We start from the raw sequence: 16,597 nt of genomic DNA, 5'->3' as shown, positions 1-16,597 counted from the left end.
GCCCCCAAAATCTCTATTGGTGCACCCATATCAATTTGTCTATTTAAACCTCTTCAGGTTTGATGTAAAGCTTTGGAGAAAAGATGTGTAAAAACGCAAAATTTGGTTGATCTACGGTGTAAATTTTGAATGGAGATATAGGACTTTATCTTTAGACAACATTGTACTAGAGAACCTTCATTTAACCTTCCTAGATGAACTAATGGCTAGAAAAAGTTATGAGGGAAAACACTGGAGAAATAAATAGGTGAAAAAACAATGAAGTTTACTAGATGAGACAGTAACACACTGATGTAAGCACATAAATATTCAAATTTAAATTCTGTTACTGAATGTACTGTTATTGAAAAGGTACCAATACAAGCCCCGCGATTCTTAGTCGTACTGTTTACCTAGGTAGTATTACAAACATCACTTCAGGTCTCTAAAATCTGAAAGTGTCCATTTTAAAATGGCTGAAAGCAAAAGCAAAATAGCCACTAAGGAACTTTGAGAAACAATCTCCCTGGGCAAAACCCCTTTCATTTACAAGCATATATACCCCAGGTTTAAGATTTGCAGGGCAAGAACAAAACTTATTCATGCTTATGAATGCCTTTCTCCTGTGTATTTAAAATATTTAACATTTGGATCACACAGCAACACTTTATTCTCACAAGTACAGTGTTCAAAGGCCAAGCATTTTTCTTTAGAGCATAATGAACTAAAACTGAATGCAAAATAGTTTTTTCCATTTTCAAAACTGCAAGAACTACAAATAATTAAGCAAAATAATAAAACAGATTTTTACTATAACTGGCCAGTTAATGACAAAGGGATACCAGTAGAGAGACTGCTGCCAGCAGATACAAGACATTATTCTTTCTAAAAGGCTCTAATCCTTGCAAGTGCCATTGAAATGTTATGGCAGAACTCAATGTGAATTCCTCACAGAATCACAGAAAACTGGGTTGGAAGGAACCTCTGGAGGTCATCTAGTTCAACCCTCTGCCTGAGGCAGGATCATCCCTATCAAACCACCCCATAACAATGTATTACTAAAACTATACTATTAACCCTGCCACATAACTACAAGACATAGCACCCTAAAAAGCAACAGGTAAAATCAGGAAGACAACTGTTGCTACAAAATATAATTAGATTCATATATTGTAAGTCTGGAAGGGACCTCAGAAGATCATCGGGTCCAGCCCCCTGCACCAGGCAGGAAAATCAGGTGGGGTCAGGTGACCCCAGCTAGATGACTATCCAGTCTCCCCTTGAAGATTTCCAGGGTAGGTGACTGCAGCACCTCTGGAGGGAGCTTATTCCACAGTCTGGACACCCTAACTGTGAAGAAATTTTTCACAAAGTTGAGCCTGAAACAGTCTTCCAGGAACTTGAGGGCACTGCTCCTGGTTCTCCCAAAGGGTGCCCTGGTGAACAGTTGTTCACCAAGCCCCTGATGTAGCGGTAAACTGCTACCAAATCCCCTCTTTTTCTTCTCTTTTTCAGGCTGAAGAGTCCCAGGTCCCTCTTTCCTCATACGGCTTTCTGTTCAAGCCTCTAATCATATGGGTGGCCCTTCTTTGGATTCTCTCAAGCTGTACCACATCATTGTTAAAGTGTGGCACTCAGAGCTGGATGCAGTACTCCAGTTGGGGTCTCAGCAGTGCCAAGCAGAGTGGGAGAATCACTTCCTTGGTCTTGCTGGGCATGCATCAATTGATGCATGCTGGAGTATTATTTGCCCTGCTGGCAGCAGAGTCTCATTGCCAGCTCATATTCATGCTGTGGTCCATTATTACCACCAAGTCTCTTTCATTCATAGTGCTGGTCAGGTTGGTGTTGCCAAGCCTGTAGGTGTGCAGGGGACTGTTCGTCCCCAGGTGGAGCACTTTACATTTCTCAACATTGAATTTCATCTGGTTCTGACTCGCCCAACTTGCTGGCCTGGCTAAATCTGCTTGTATCTGTAGCCTATCTTCAAGTGTGACCAAACTTGCCCATACCTTGGTGTTGTCTGCAAACTTGGCCAGTGAGCTCTTCACCCCTATTTGAGAGATCCAAGGAAGATGGCCATGTCCCCTGCTACAGAGGAAGACAAAAAACACCCACTGGCAAAGCCAACATAAATGTGGTAAAATTTCTTCCTCACCCCACATATGGCAATCAACAGTTAAGGCTTGCCATATCCTTGCTTAATGCGTTATATCATTCAGCAGCTGCAAACTATCAGGTAACAGCTATAAACCCTGCAGAGGCATTTCAAGGGAGAACCATTGCTCATACATTTTCTAACTCACTGTATTTACCCAAATCCAAGGTGACTGTGAATTTATGATATCCCTTCCCACCCAAATGAGAGTCTAGACATAAAAAAAATTATAAACGTTATAATTTTCCATGTCTAGAATCTAATTTTGGAGGGTTGTCTTAAAATTTGTCTCCACAACCACTGCAGTACAAAGAGAAGTGGGGGGGGAGGGGGGGAAGAAAGGTGGGAGGGGGCAGGCAGCATGGGCATCACGTGGCCTCATTCCTGTCCCTTGCTGCTTATCCCTCCCACCATTCCCCCACCCAATACCTACATGTCCGTCCCCCACCCCTGCTGCCTGCCCAACCCCCACTTGTCCCCCCTCCCACATACCCCACCTTCTGCCTGCACACCACTGGCACCTGCCTCGCCTTCCTGCCTGTCTCTCCCTGCAGTGCCTGTACCCCCTGGCACCTGTCCCACACACCCAGCATTTGCTCTACCCTGACCCCTGTGCTATCCTCGCTCTGCTGCTGGTTGCTTACTTTCTTCATAACTCTGGCTCTGGCCCTGCTCCAACCCAGGTTAGGAAGCACAGAGCATGTCCTGTCTCTGGCCCCAGCCCAGGCATGTAGCAGCTGTTGGGGTGGTGGCAGCTCCAGCCCTGGCACTGGAGATGGGTCCGGAGTTGGTGCCACCTTTGTGTGGCTAGTCTGGGGCTACAGGCACTATCTTCTTTGTGCTCCTTGGCCCTGACCAGGCCCAGAGTGCAAGGGAAAGGCAAGCAGCAGCTCATGGAGGAGGAGGCTGCAGGGGCAGCCACTGTCCTCCCACCCCCATATTTGTACTCAAAACCAAGGCAAGAGTTTTTCCTCCCATGTTGACTGGGTCAAGAAAATCTTGTCTTTGATTTAAGTAAATAGGATAATTCACAATAATGCAAAGCAATGCATGTACAAAGAACAACAGTGAACAAGGAGAGCAAACAGGAATGTTTGTGCCCCACTCTGAAGGGGAGCCTTCAAGGTAAGTTCTTTCTTTAAGTAAGAGTAACTAACCTAGATATCTAGGTAAAGTAGCTAAAGCTCAGCAGTTAGATCAATACTTAAGTCCCTTGTTTAATATTTAGGTTCAATTAGGGCAGAATAAGGCTAAACAGAAGGTCAATTACTAAGTTCAAAGTTTTTAGTCTAAAGGAACCCATAAATCAAAACCTTCTTAAGAGAGAAAGGCAAGTATAAAACATGCAGGCAAAAGTCCAACAGCAGCAAGGGAGCTGCTGTGAAATCAGAAAAAATATATGCCTTAAACTTTGATTATTTTAGTTATAAGATGACATAACCGCTTTATATAAAATTGCTGGCTCGGTATAATAAAACAGATAAGGGCAAGTGTTTGTTTTTTATAACTCTTTTATAAATGTTTCGCTCACCGCGGCCTTAAAGATAAAAAAAAAAAAAAAGTATGTACAAAGTAGATTTCCAGGTACAAGAAGGAGGTTTGTAAACTAACCCTATCTCCCCCATAATTCCCATCCTGATAACAGCAAAAAAATAATAAAGTAATATTATAGCCGCTTTTCATGCTAATTTCACTATATGATCACGTGAGTTATAAGCGACTGTTAAAAAATATATAAGCCTCCTGATTTTGCTCTTGGGGGGAGACCCCTTCCAAGTGCTTGGGAAATCCATGTCACTTTGAAACTCCCCCTACAGCTATAGTTTCTTTTAAATAAAAGCTTCTGCTGACCTGACCCAAAAGTACTCTGTGTGTGTTTCCACGACAATTCCTGGTGCCGTGACTCGGATCCAGAACACAGGCTGAGAAAGGAGGACCGCAGGCTACCCCCCCCCGAACCCTGAGGCGCCAAACTTGAGAGATAAGAGACCTAATTCAAAATCTCTATTGGGGTTTCGGAGGAAGACTGCCTATAGGCTCCCAACTTGGCCGTGGTAACTGGATCTGAACCTTGTTAAAACAGGTCAGTCTGAACCTTACTGCCGGCTAAAATTTTCTGTCTGGTAAAGGATCCCATTTTGTGTCTGGTAACGTACGTTTTAGGGAAAAACTGTTTGAGGCACCTTCATCCAACAGCACATCGGGCTTGTAGTTAATTAACTAAGGCGGTGTGGGGTAGGAGGTCTGGCTGACTGAATAAATGTGCATGTGTGTGTATATTTAGAAATATGAGCCACTGACCAGGACTGAGACTACGGTTGGGCTCAGCCGCCCCAATTCTGCCTAACAGGGCAGTTTTAAAAGCAAGGGGGCCCAACTGGAACCTCGTGACCCAGTGGACAGGGCTTATTGAATGAATGTGTGTGTGTATTTAGAAATATGAGCCACTGACCAGGACTGAGACTACGGTTGGGTTCAGCCGCCCCAATTCTGCCTAACAGGGCAGTTTTAAAAGCAAGGGGACCCAACTGGAACCTCGTGACCCAGTGGACAGGGCGTCTGAGTGATTTTGTCTTTTCCAAACCCCTCGTCCCAGTAGCTTCTGCCAAAAGCAGGAGTGAAAGGATCCCTCTAGTGTTTCCCTCCCCATTTCCATTTTATGAGCCGGTGTCGGGTCAGAAGCCTTTTGTCTGGACAGTAAAAAACTGCGAGGCAAGACACTGAGCGGCCCGGACATCCTAAATAAGCCTCTCCTACGTCTCCCTGTGTGACTGAAAATGGGAACAAGTCAGTCTAAACAGGTTCCTGTCCCCCCTAAGGGGACTCCGGCGTACTTTATATACACACACTATTCTCCCGAGACTTGCAAGTACCTGGATAAGTGGAACTGGTATACTAGGGATGATCCTGTGAAACATTTTCCACAGAAAGGAACATTTGATCAGGATAAAATAGTGCACTTAAGAGGGGCGTTAGAGTCCCGTAGATCCAAAACACCACAAAACCAGTGGGACGCGTTCTTTTATTGGTATGATAAAATGTCCAAAAGGCGGACAAAATCTCAAACTAGGAGCCTAAAAGACTCTCAAGAAAAATTAAAACAGCAGTTAAAAGCTGTTCGGGAGAAATTGGCTGCTCCCCCAAATTACACGCTGGCCACCGCTCCAATGTATCCAGCATTGCCCGGGGCGCCCCCACCACCGGAGCCAGCAGAGGATATCCTTGACCTTTGTTCGAACCCGGCTCTCCTGGAACTCCCACATCAACAACAACCGGTTCAACATCAGGCTGCAGCCCAGGCTAGTGACCCATTAGCTAAAGCTCCTTCAGTAAATCCATCCACGGAGCTTAATAGTCCGGACTCATCCACCATATCTGCCACTCAATCATCACCAGTGTGACAATTTACTCCTGGGTCACAACCCACCACAGGTGTATTTAAAAGAATGAAAATAGGCATGAAAAGATCTCCCATCAATCTGAGATCCCAAACTGCACAAGTTTACCCCCTAAGACAAATGCCAGGCATTGGCAACGATGGACAAAATATAATAACTGTGCATACACCCTGGACTCCAGGTGATCTCTACAATTTAACTCAAAAGTTCCCAAAAATCAGAGAAGACCCAAAAAAATTTCAGAAAGAATTGCAGACTGTTATAAATTGTTATAATCCAACATGGGCTGACATTAATCAGCTCATGCGATCCATTTTGCCCAAGGAGACTATGCTACGTCTGTACGCTGCCTGTACTTGGCCAGATCAAAACCCAGGGATTGGCCAAGACTTTATTGACAAGAAAAATGCTTTGGTTCAGGCAGTTCTCACAATTTGCCCAAAAAAGGCAGACTGGACCAAAATAAATACCTGTAAACAAAACAAAAATAAACACCCCAGTGACTATTTAGAACGCCTCAAACAGGCATTTAAACGATACTCAGGAATGGATAACCCAGTCAGAAATGCTAAACAAGCAATAGTGGCAGCATTCGTCCAGGGACTTAACCCTAAAATTGCTAAAAAAATTCAAACAGTAATTATTGGCTAAAAAACTAAAGATTTGACCGAAGTCCTTGCTGCGGCTAACCATTTTCATAACAAATTGGAACGGTCTAAAGACAGTGCCGAGTTTAAGTTAATGGCCTTACAGATTTCTCAGTTGCAGGGTCCAGGTAGAGAAAGGGGACGAGGACGGGGAAGGGGAGGCCCGGGTAGATTCAGGGAAAGAGATAGATCCTTGAGCCCACAAAACCCAGGCTATGGAAACCAATGTCATTATTGCAAGCAAGAAGGACATTGGAAATCAGAATGCCCCAACCGCCCCGGCCAAGGACCCAGACCCCAGCCCCCACCTCCACTTCCTGTCAATTTTCCCAGTGTTAAATAGGACAGCCTGAGGGACAGTGACATCATTGCTCCTTTGCTTGCTACTGACCAATCTGGTCCGTTTGTTAAATGCCTTATTTCTGGTAAACCTGTCTCCTGTCTGGTCGACACCGGAGCGTCCCGCTCCACACTAAAGGCTGCTGAGTTTCCTTTTCTACCTTATTCTCCTGAAACTGTAAATGCTGTCGGTATAGGCGGACAACCTATCCCACATCCCGTCTCTGAACCTGTCTCCATCTCTATTGGCCCTTTGTCTAAAAATCATGCCTTTCTTCTTAGCCCCTGTGCACCTGTCAACCTTCTTGATAAGGACTTGCTGTATAAACTGGGATGCGTGATTTATTGTAGCCCAGATGGTGTTTACCTTGAGATACCGGAACATAAAAAAACCGAGCTTGTGGCTTTGCTAACCCAGGAGTACTCTGATTCTGACACTTCCTTCTTGCAAGAAGAACTGTTGGCACGAGTACCTCCACAGCTGTGGTCCACCCATGCGAATGAAGTGGGGCACATGCTGAGTGCTGAACCAGTGCGTATCATCCTGAACCCTGCCAAGCCACTTCCTCGTGTCCCGCAGTACCCCATCTCAAAGAAAGCTGAGGAAGGGATCAAGCCTGTCGTTTCCTCACTCCTTGAGCAAGGGATTATTGTCCCAATACGCTCCCCTTACAACACACCTATCCTACCTGTCAAAAAACCTGGTAAAGATACGTATCGCTTTGTGCAAGATCTTCGAGCTATAAATGCCGCTGTGTTACCCGCTTTCCCCGTGGTCCCTAACCCTGCCACTATTCTTTCCTGTATCCCTTCAGATGCTACATATTTCACAATAGTGGATCTTTGTTCTGCTTTTTTCTCTATCCCCGTTCATAAGGATAGCCAATATCTGTTTGCATTTACTTATCAGAGATTTCAATATACCTGGACAAGACTCCCTCAGAGATATACAGAGTCCCCAACCCTGTTTTCCCAGATCCTAAAAAAAGATTTGGATCCTATCACGTTCAAAGGGGGGTCCACCCTTGTTCAGTACGTTGATAATCTATTGTTAGCCTCGCCCACTTTAGAGGCCTGTGAGCAAGATACTTTAACACTCCTCACAGCTTTAGCTCAGAAAGGCCACAAGGCCTCAAAATCTAAATTGCAGCTCTGCAAGTCTAAGATACATTATTTAGGGCATGATATCTCAGCAGGAGAACGACACCTTTCCCCTAGTAGAGTTAAAGCTATCCTCAACATTCCCAAACCTATGACTAGAAAACAGATGAGGGGATTCTTAGGTGCAACGGGTTATTGTAGACAGTGGATCCTGGGTTATGCTGCTTTCGCAAAACCCTTACAAGCATTCACTCATGATACCACCCCGGAACCCCTCCCTTGGACTCCTAAAGCCGAACAAGCATTTGTGGTCCTTAAGCAAGCCCTCACTCTTGCTCCTGCTCTTGGACTTCCTAATTATAAAAAACCCTTTACCTTGTTTTGTCATAAACGGAAAGGAATCGCTTTAAAAATACTCACTCAGCTACATGGTGAAAAGCATCGCCCAATTGCATATTACAGCTCTGCCCTTGATCCCGTAGCTGCGGGACTTCCTCCTTGCCTCCATTCAGTTGCAGCTGCTGCCTTGTTGGTTAAAAAGGCAGATTCTCTAGTTTTGGGACACTCTTTAACCGTTGCAGTTCCACATGCTGTGATGGCCCTTCTGCTCAAGGGCAAAACTCAACACATTTCCAATTCCCGTCTTACTAAATATGAGAAACTTCTACTGTCAGCTACAAATGTAACCTTAAATCGCTGTTCAATTCTGAATCCTGCGTCACTTCTGCCTATTGCCTCTGATGGTGAGCCTCATGATTGCCTGTCTATCACAACTCAATTATTAACCCCTCAAACTGACCTCAAGGACATTCCTATCCCGAACTCTGACCTTGTTTTGTTTGTTGATGGTTCCTGTCTTAAAAATGATACAGGCAAATTAGTTGCGGGATATGCAGTATACACTCAATATGCTGTTTTAAAAGCCTATTCTTTACCCCAAGCTCGTTCTGCTCAAGTTGCTAAACTCATTGCTTTAACACGTGCTTGCATTCTTGCAAAAAATCAAACCACAACCATTTATACTGACTCTAAATATGCTTTTGGTGTTGTTCATGATTTTGGACAAATCTGGAAACAAAGAGGGTTCCTCACTTCATCAGGGACCCAAATCAGTCATGGTTGTTATATAAAAGCGCTCTTAAAAGCTGTTCAATTGCCTCTTGCTATTGCTATTGTTAAATGTAAAGCTCATGAGAAACCGTTTGATGATGTCACACGAAGAAATGATCTGGCAGACCGTTCTGCCAGAAATGCGGCCCTTTCTGGCCCACAGGCTCCTAACTCTGTTTTTGTTTGTTTTTCAACAGACCAGTCTCCTTTGGCTAGCCTTTCAAGTCTGGCCCTTCTTCAAAATCAGGCCCCAAAAAAGAAAATAAATGACTGGCTGCGTGCAAGATGTTCACTGCACCCCGACTCTCTCTGGCGCTCCCCGGATGGCCGCCTGGTGGCGCCTAGAGAGCTTTTGCCACATCTTGCTCGTTTAACCCACTCTGTGGCCCATACGAGCAAAGGAGGAATGATTGCTACAATACAAAGAAATTGGTTTGCCCCAAATTTTCCTTCCATGGCACAACAGTACTGTAGCTCCTGTCCCATCTGCTTAGCTCACAACATTGGGCAACGGGTAAAAACGACACCCGCAGCCCATCCCCCTCCATGGGGACCGTTTGTAAATCTGCAAATTGATTTTGTGCAGCTACCTAAGTGCTGTTCTTATAAATACATTCTTGTTATTATTGATGTGTTCTCTGGATGGGTGAAAGCCTACCCATGCGTACGTGCTGATTCCATCACTGTAGCAAAAAAATTGCTCAAAAAATTCATCCCTAGATTTAGATTGCCTCTCACAATAGATAGTGACCGTGACACCCATTTCACAGGACAGATAATAAAAAACATCTGCCAAGCACTCAACATACAGCAACACCTACACTGTAGTTATCATCCACAGTCAAGTGGTGCTATAAAACATAAAAACTCTGATTTAAAAACGCGCATTTCGAAGATTTGTGCTAAAACAGGCCTCAAATGGCCTGATGCACTGCCCATTGCTCTTATGCACATTAGAAACACTGTTAACAAAAAACATGGCCTAACCCCTTATAAAATACTCATGACACGACCCATGAGGATGCCAGCTACACCACCTGTTGCCCCTCACCAAACAGACCTACAATTAACTGATAAAACTATACTAAATTATTACAAGGCATTAATAAAATATGCCAGGTCTGTTCATTCACAGGTCCAAGAAGCCTTACCTCAACCACCGGATGTTCCCTGTCACAACCTCAAACCAGGGGATTGGATCTACATAAAGGTCTATCAACAGAAAAACGCACTTCAACCCAGATAAAAAGAACCTTTCCAGGTACTTCTGACCACTAATTCTGCTGTTCGTTGCCAAGGTCACCAAACGTGAACTCACGCCTCGCACTGCAAAAAGATATCACCTCCATTGGACCCCGAAGCAGCTGTATTCCAACCAAGGTTGGGATCTTTCCCTGAGGCCAAGGACAAAGACCCTCAGGACCTCACTCAGGCAAGTGAGAAACATCAGGGTGCAAGTGCTAATAACCTCTCCCCTGCACCCAACACCTCAGCCCAGCCGGATTCATCAGTTAAAAAACAAAGATATCATCTTCGGCCTCGAAAAAAGTAAATGCTCCCATTCAAAAGATCACCACCTCGATCAAGACCAAGAGCCGACATTATCAGTCCTTTAGGTAACTTGAGCCCAGAGGACAAAAAAAGACTTTGGCTGCCATCCTGGGTTTGGCTAGTAGTGTTCTTTTTCTTACTGGTGCTGGTTATGTTTGTTGTTAAGATTCTTTGTCCCTCCTGTATCTAAAAATGACACTGATATCCTTATATATCACACTTGGGTATCTCAATATCACCCAAGGGGGGTGAAAAAAAAATTTATATTTGCAGATCTCCCATGCGGTGGCTCAAGCTGAAAATAAAAGTGACTGCTGGATATGCTCTCACAGCCCAGCACACCTACACCAAAAAATCCCAATGATCGGAATACCAATATCCCTCCAGCAATGGGAAACAATAAACGGCAGCTTCGTTAGACACTACTCGTTAGCTGCCCATCGATCCGCTCCTAAAGAATGGAGGGCCGCCCCTGCTAACTGGATAATCTCCCCAAGAATAGAGGCGCCTTTCTGTTACAGATCCAACAACACCGGAGCTTATAATAAAGCCACACCTGTAGGACACTACCCTCATTGCCTAACTACTCTAGATTATAGCCCTAGTAACACCAGTAAAATCCTGTTGGGTAACGTACCCTCTCTCAATTATACAGGATTCATGGTCTACAACTTTTCTAAGAAACCTCATGTTGCTCTCATTACAAACAGATCAAAATTTTACATTCACTCCAATTTTACTTCTTATAATATATCTCGGTCCAGCAGAATAACAGCTAAACGTGGACCGTCCTATACGATGCATATCAATCAAAAGTGCCGGATAGGGCACAACAACTGCCGAGATTTAAATACCCTTTCTGCCCCAGGCCTTTACTGGCTCTGCGGAAACAGGGCTCATAAAATCTTGCCCTGAAATTGGGTGGGGGCATGCACTCTTGGACGTGTTATCCCTGGTTTCGAAATACATAGTGCAATATATCTAGAACAAATAAAAAATTTCAACCATCACATAAAAAGGGCGGTTAACCCCTTAGCTACCAGAAACACAGAGTTCCATCGATTTGTGAGAACCTTCATACCGTGGCTTAGAGTAAGAGAATTAAAACTAGCCATAATTAACATTTCAGCCACAATAAAAGCTATAAAAAATGCCACTGCGGATGCAATTCAGGCTCTACAAAAAGAGATCTCCCAGATCTCACAAGTAACTATACAACACCGCATAGCCCTAGATTACCTATTGGTATCCCAGGAAAGAGTATGTGCCTTAATAAACTCCACCTGTTGTGTCTATGTCAATCAGGACATGCGAATCAAAACTGACATTCGCAAAATCCAAAATCAGTTAAGGGTCCTACATCAAGTGGCCTCAGAAAATACTGACTGGGGTCTAAAAAAAATGTGGTCTTGGCTAACCTCCTGGCTCCCAGATTTCGGGGCCCTTGACAAAAAAATCCTGTATAAAATATTGTTTGTCTTGATAGTTCTGATAATGTTCTATGTCTTAATGCAACTGATCCTCTGCTGCGTAAAAGCCAGCAGGAAAAGCTTTAGCAAGACAAAAAAACCCACAGCAGAGTCTAGAATAATGGTGTTACAAAAGTGTGAACAGATTAAAAAAAAACATAAAAGGCTACATGATAAAATAGAGGGGCTCATGAGAATAAAAATTTAAGGCTAAAGTGAGACTAAATAGTCTCAAAGGGGGGGCTGTGAAATCAGAAAAAATATATGCCTTAAACTTTGATTATTTTAGTTATAAGATGACATAACCGCTTTATATAAAATTGCTGGCTCGGTACAATAAAACAGATAAGGGCAAGTGTTTGTTCTTTATAACTCTTCTACAAATGCTTCGCTCACCGCGGCCTTAAAGATAAAAAAAAAAAAAAGTATGTACAAAGTAGATTTCCAGGTACAAGAAGGAGGTTTGTAAACTAACCCTATCTCCCCCATAATTCCCATCCTGATAACAGCAAAAAAATAATAAAGTAATATTATAGCCGCTTTTCATGCTAATTTCACTATATGATCACGTGAGTTATAAGCGACTGTTAAAAAATATATAAGCCTCCTGATTTTGCTCTTGGGGGGAGACCCCTTCCAAGTGCTTGGGAAATCCATGTCACTTTAAAACTCCCCCTACAGCTATAGTTTCTTTTAAATAAAAGCTTCTGCTGACCTGACCCAAAAATACTCTGTGTGTGTTTCCACGACACTACCCAACTGATTGAACTGAGTGCCGCATGTATGATAACCTGCCCTAGAGGCAGGTTTTGTACGTGTGCACCCTATGCAAGAAACTCTTGGCTCTGAGAGAACAAGTACATTCTCTCAGGGCCAGGGTAACAGAACTGGAGCAGCCAGGAAGACAAAGAGGTTTATAGATGAGGTTTTGAGGGACATTGTACAGGAGTCTCAACTCCACTGCTGCAGCTCGTTCTGTTCAGGAGGCCTTGGGGATAGAGAACATCAAGTTGGGAAGGAGGGAAATGATTCCTTAGACAGGACCCACCTGCCAGCTGATGTTATAATGTCCTCTTGCACCGAGGAAGAGGTGCAAGAGGCCATTAAATTATTAGGCATATAGCTTTGTTTGTGATGTTCAAGAGGACCACAAGGTTACTTGCTTCTGGGGTGCAAAGGTAGCAGACATCACGAGACGTGCAGAAATGCTGTTAGGGAGGGCTGGGGAGGAGCAGGTGGTCATGGTCTCTGTAAGTACCAACAATGTGGTTAAGGGCAGCAAATAGGTCCTAAAAGCTAAATTTAGGCTACTAGATAGGAAGATGAAGTCTAGGGTCTCCATGATAGCATTCTCTAAAACGCTTCCAGTGCTATGTGCAGGGCCAGCTGGACAGACCGAGCTCCAGTCTCAATGAATGGCTGAGATGATGGTGTAGGGAGAAAGAGTTCAGGTTTATTAGGAACTCGGGGACCTTTTGGAACAGGGGGAGTCTATGGAGATGGATGGTCTCCACCTGAGCCAAAATGGTACCAAACTGCTGACATGTAATATTTAAAAGGTGGCAGAGCAGTTTTTAAACTAAAATGGGGGAAAGCTGACAAGTGCAGAACAACACACAGTTCAGACTGACACACCCTATAGGGGTGAAACCATAAAAATGGAGTAAGAAATAGGGAAAGGACAAGCATAAGCCTTTAATGATTAAAAAGTCATACAGAAACCAACTAGGCAACAATAAAAAGGATACGCGTTTTTATACTACTGCTACAAGTCTAAGATCAAATGTGGGGGAATGTGAATGCTTAGCAGTAAAGAATAACATCAACATAATAGGTATCTATTATAGGTATCTATGAAACATGGAGGAGTGAGGGATGCTGTAATACCATGTCAAATGATACAGGACTGAATTGTATTGATGGGGTAGTGGTACTCTACATCAAAAGACTCCATCAAATCAAATAGGGTAGATATTTCAGCTGATAAGAGAGGTACCATAGGATCTCTGTGGATAGAAACTCCAGGTTTCATTAGAAAAAGAAATATGCCTGGGGATATACTATTGACCCACAGACAAAGACAGCAGCAGCAAATTAGAAATGCTAAGGGCAACGAGAGAGGCTGCAACAGCAGAGAACATAGTAATAATGGGTGAATTCAACTATCCACAATAGACTGGGTCAATCTAACAACAGGCTACGATGCAGAGATCAAATTTATTGAAATTGTAAAAGATGGCTCTCTAGGGCAGTTATTCCTGGAACCTACAAGAGGAAGGGCCTAGTTCTTGACCAAGTCCTAAGTAGTGTATAGGACAGAGGCAGGCAATTATTTTGGGCAGAGGGCCGCTTATGGAGTTTTGGCAAGTCATTGAGGGCTGCATAGGTAGCCCTGCCCCTTGATAGGTCACCCACACTCTGGCCAGCATCTTGGGTCCAGAGTCCCACCCCCTAACCCCTGACCTTTGCCACCAGAAGTCCCCTCCCTTTCACCAGAAGTACTCCTTTCAGCAAGGGGGTTTGCCATCCTGGAACCATAAAAATACCAAATTATATTCTAAAAATTAAACATGTACTACAACTATTAATTTCATTTCAAAAAATATTTTGAACTGATTTACATGCATTTGTGTAGTATACATAGAGGTGGTAGTATAATACCTTAAAATGAAGTCTTATTCTTATGTACTGTGGGAATGTGGGGTTGGGGTAGGGTGTGGTGGTATGGGTGTGTGTGGATTTTGTAGGGGCCTGTTAGTATGTGGAGGGAGGGTGGCTGGGGAGGGCTGTGGATTGCATGGAAGGGGAGGGTTTGCCAACAGCACACCCCTCCGCGGCAGGAAGAGCACCCACCAGTGCTCCTGCAAGCCTGGGCTCCGCGCTCCTGTTGCTCCTGGCTCTGGGGCACCAGCACAGGTCCCATGCTCCCACTGCCCCCCACCCCCAACACCACTGTCCTTCTCCTGCCACTTCCGCATCCTGCTCCCATCCCAGCACCGCGTCCCAGCTGCTCCTGCAGTCCTGGCAAAGCAGCAGGGAACCAGGTGGTGCCCAAGCCACTGGTGGGCAAGCAGTGGGGGGAGTAGGGAAATGGCTGCGGCAGGTGGGCAGCAAGGGGCAGAGAGCGGGCACGTGGAACACAGCAACAGCTGAGTGGGAGTGCAGGACCCATTGCTTGGTGCGCAGGAAAGCGGCTCCCTTCCTCTCACTGCCGTCAAGCAGTTTTAGCTGCATCTGCCTGGAGCCCGTGCCATGCTAGGCTGTGGTGCAGCTCCGTCACCGCCACCTGTGCTGCCCAGAGTGGCAGCAGTGGCTGCGTTGAGCAGCTGCATGGCCGCTCACAAGCAGCGAAGGAGCTGCACCACAGCCCCAGTGCAGTGGGAGCTCCCTGCAGCCTCAGCAAAAGCTGCCTGGCAGTGGTGAGGGGGAGGGGCCACTTCCTCCCACACTGAGCAGCAGTTTCTGCCCAGCCGCTGCTGCTGCTGCTCAGTCTTGACGGGTGAGCCTGGAGCTGGCGCAGGGCCCAGGCTGAGTAGTGGCAGCACGGGACAAACTGCTGCTCAGTGTGGGGGAAAAGCAGTCTCTCCCCCTACCGCTGCCAGCACTGGTACAAAGGGTAAGTATTACTGAGCCATGGTGCAATAGTGACCACAATGCAGTTGGGTTTGACATCCACACAGGACGGAGATGAGAAGAAAGTCTGTCACTATTGTTTTTAACTTTAAAAGGGAGACTACACCAAAATGAGGAAGCTATTTAGACAGAAGTTAAAAGGGTCCCCCATAAGGAGGCAAAGAGTGTGCAAATTGCAAGGGGCTGCTTAAGAATACCATACTGTAGGCACAGAGCAAATGCACATCGCAATTGAAAAAAAAAAAAAAAGAAAATTAAACTAAAAGAAAACAAGCATGATTTAATGGCAGAGTTGCAAAGGTAAGAAGAAAAAAAAAAAGCCTCTTTTAAAAAATGGAAGTCAAATCCTAATGAGAGGAAGAAAAAAAAAAAAAGCAAACTTTGGCAAATCAAATGTAAAACTGTAATAAGACAAGCTAAGAAAGAACTCGAGGAGAAACTTACTGGAAATGCAAAAGGTAACAATAAAAATGTCTTTAAGTACATAGAAGCCAAAGATCTGGCAGGAAGTTAGTTGGGCCTTTGGATGATCAGGATGTAAAATATGCGCTAAAGAATGATAGAGACATTGCCAAGAAATGAAATGCATTCTTTGCATCGGTCTTCACTATAGACATTAGGGAGATTCCCTCACCAGATCCACTCCTCTCTAGGCACAAGTCAGTGGAGGTGACCCAAACTGTGGTTTCAACGGATGAGGTTGTAGAGGAAATTAATAAACTAAATAGTAGCCAGTCGCTGGGACCTGATTGCATTCACCCTATGGTCCTGAAGGAGCTCAGATTGGAAACTGCTGAGCTCTTAACTGTAGTATGCAAGCTATCACTAAAAACAGGCTCAGTACCAGAAGACTGGAGGGTTGTCAATGGGATTTTAATATGTAAAAAAAGGCTCTAGAGGGGATGCAGGAAACTACAGGCTAGAACTACAGGCTATCTCTTGTTCCTGGAAAGTTGGCAGAAACAACAATAAAGGAGACTTATTCAGCGCTTGGATAAATACGACTTGCTGGGGAGGAATCATGGCTTTGTTAAAGGGAAATCATGTCTCACCAACCTACTAGAGTTCTTTGAGGGTGTCAATAAGCAGATAGATCAGGGTGATCCAACTGACATAGTATATCTGGACTTCCAAAAAGCCTTTGACAAGGTCCCACATCAGAGACTATTAAGTAAGGTAGGTAATCATGGAATGGACAGGGAATGTCCATTT

At 44.5% G+C, this 16,597-nt stretch overlaps 1 protein-coding gene across 2 annotated transcripts in view; it reads right to left on the bottom strand.

Annotated features, from left to right (window-relative positions):
- KIF18A (kinesin family member 18A) overlaps positions 1-16,597 on the bottom strand; it is a 97,513-nt gene that overhangs the window by 60,176 nt on the left and 20,740 nt on the right. The gene's annotated exons all lie outside the window — the stretch shown is intronic.

Source organism: Alligator mississippiensis, chromosome 2, assembly GCF_030867095.1.
Source record: "Alligator mississippiensis isolate rAllMis1 chromosome 2, rAllMis1, whole genome shotgun sequence".
In the NCBI taxonomy this organism is placed as follows: Eukaryota; Metazoa; Chordata; order Crocodylia; family Alligatoridae; genus Alligator; species Alligator mississippiensis.
Note: the sequence above shows the minus strand (reverse complement) of the source record. Positions and strands in the feature narration are given on the sequence as shown.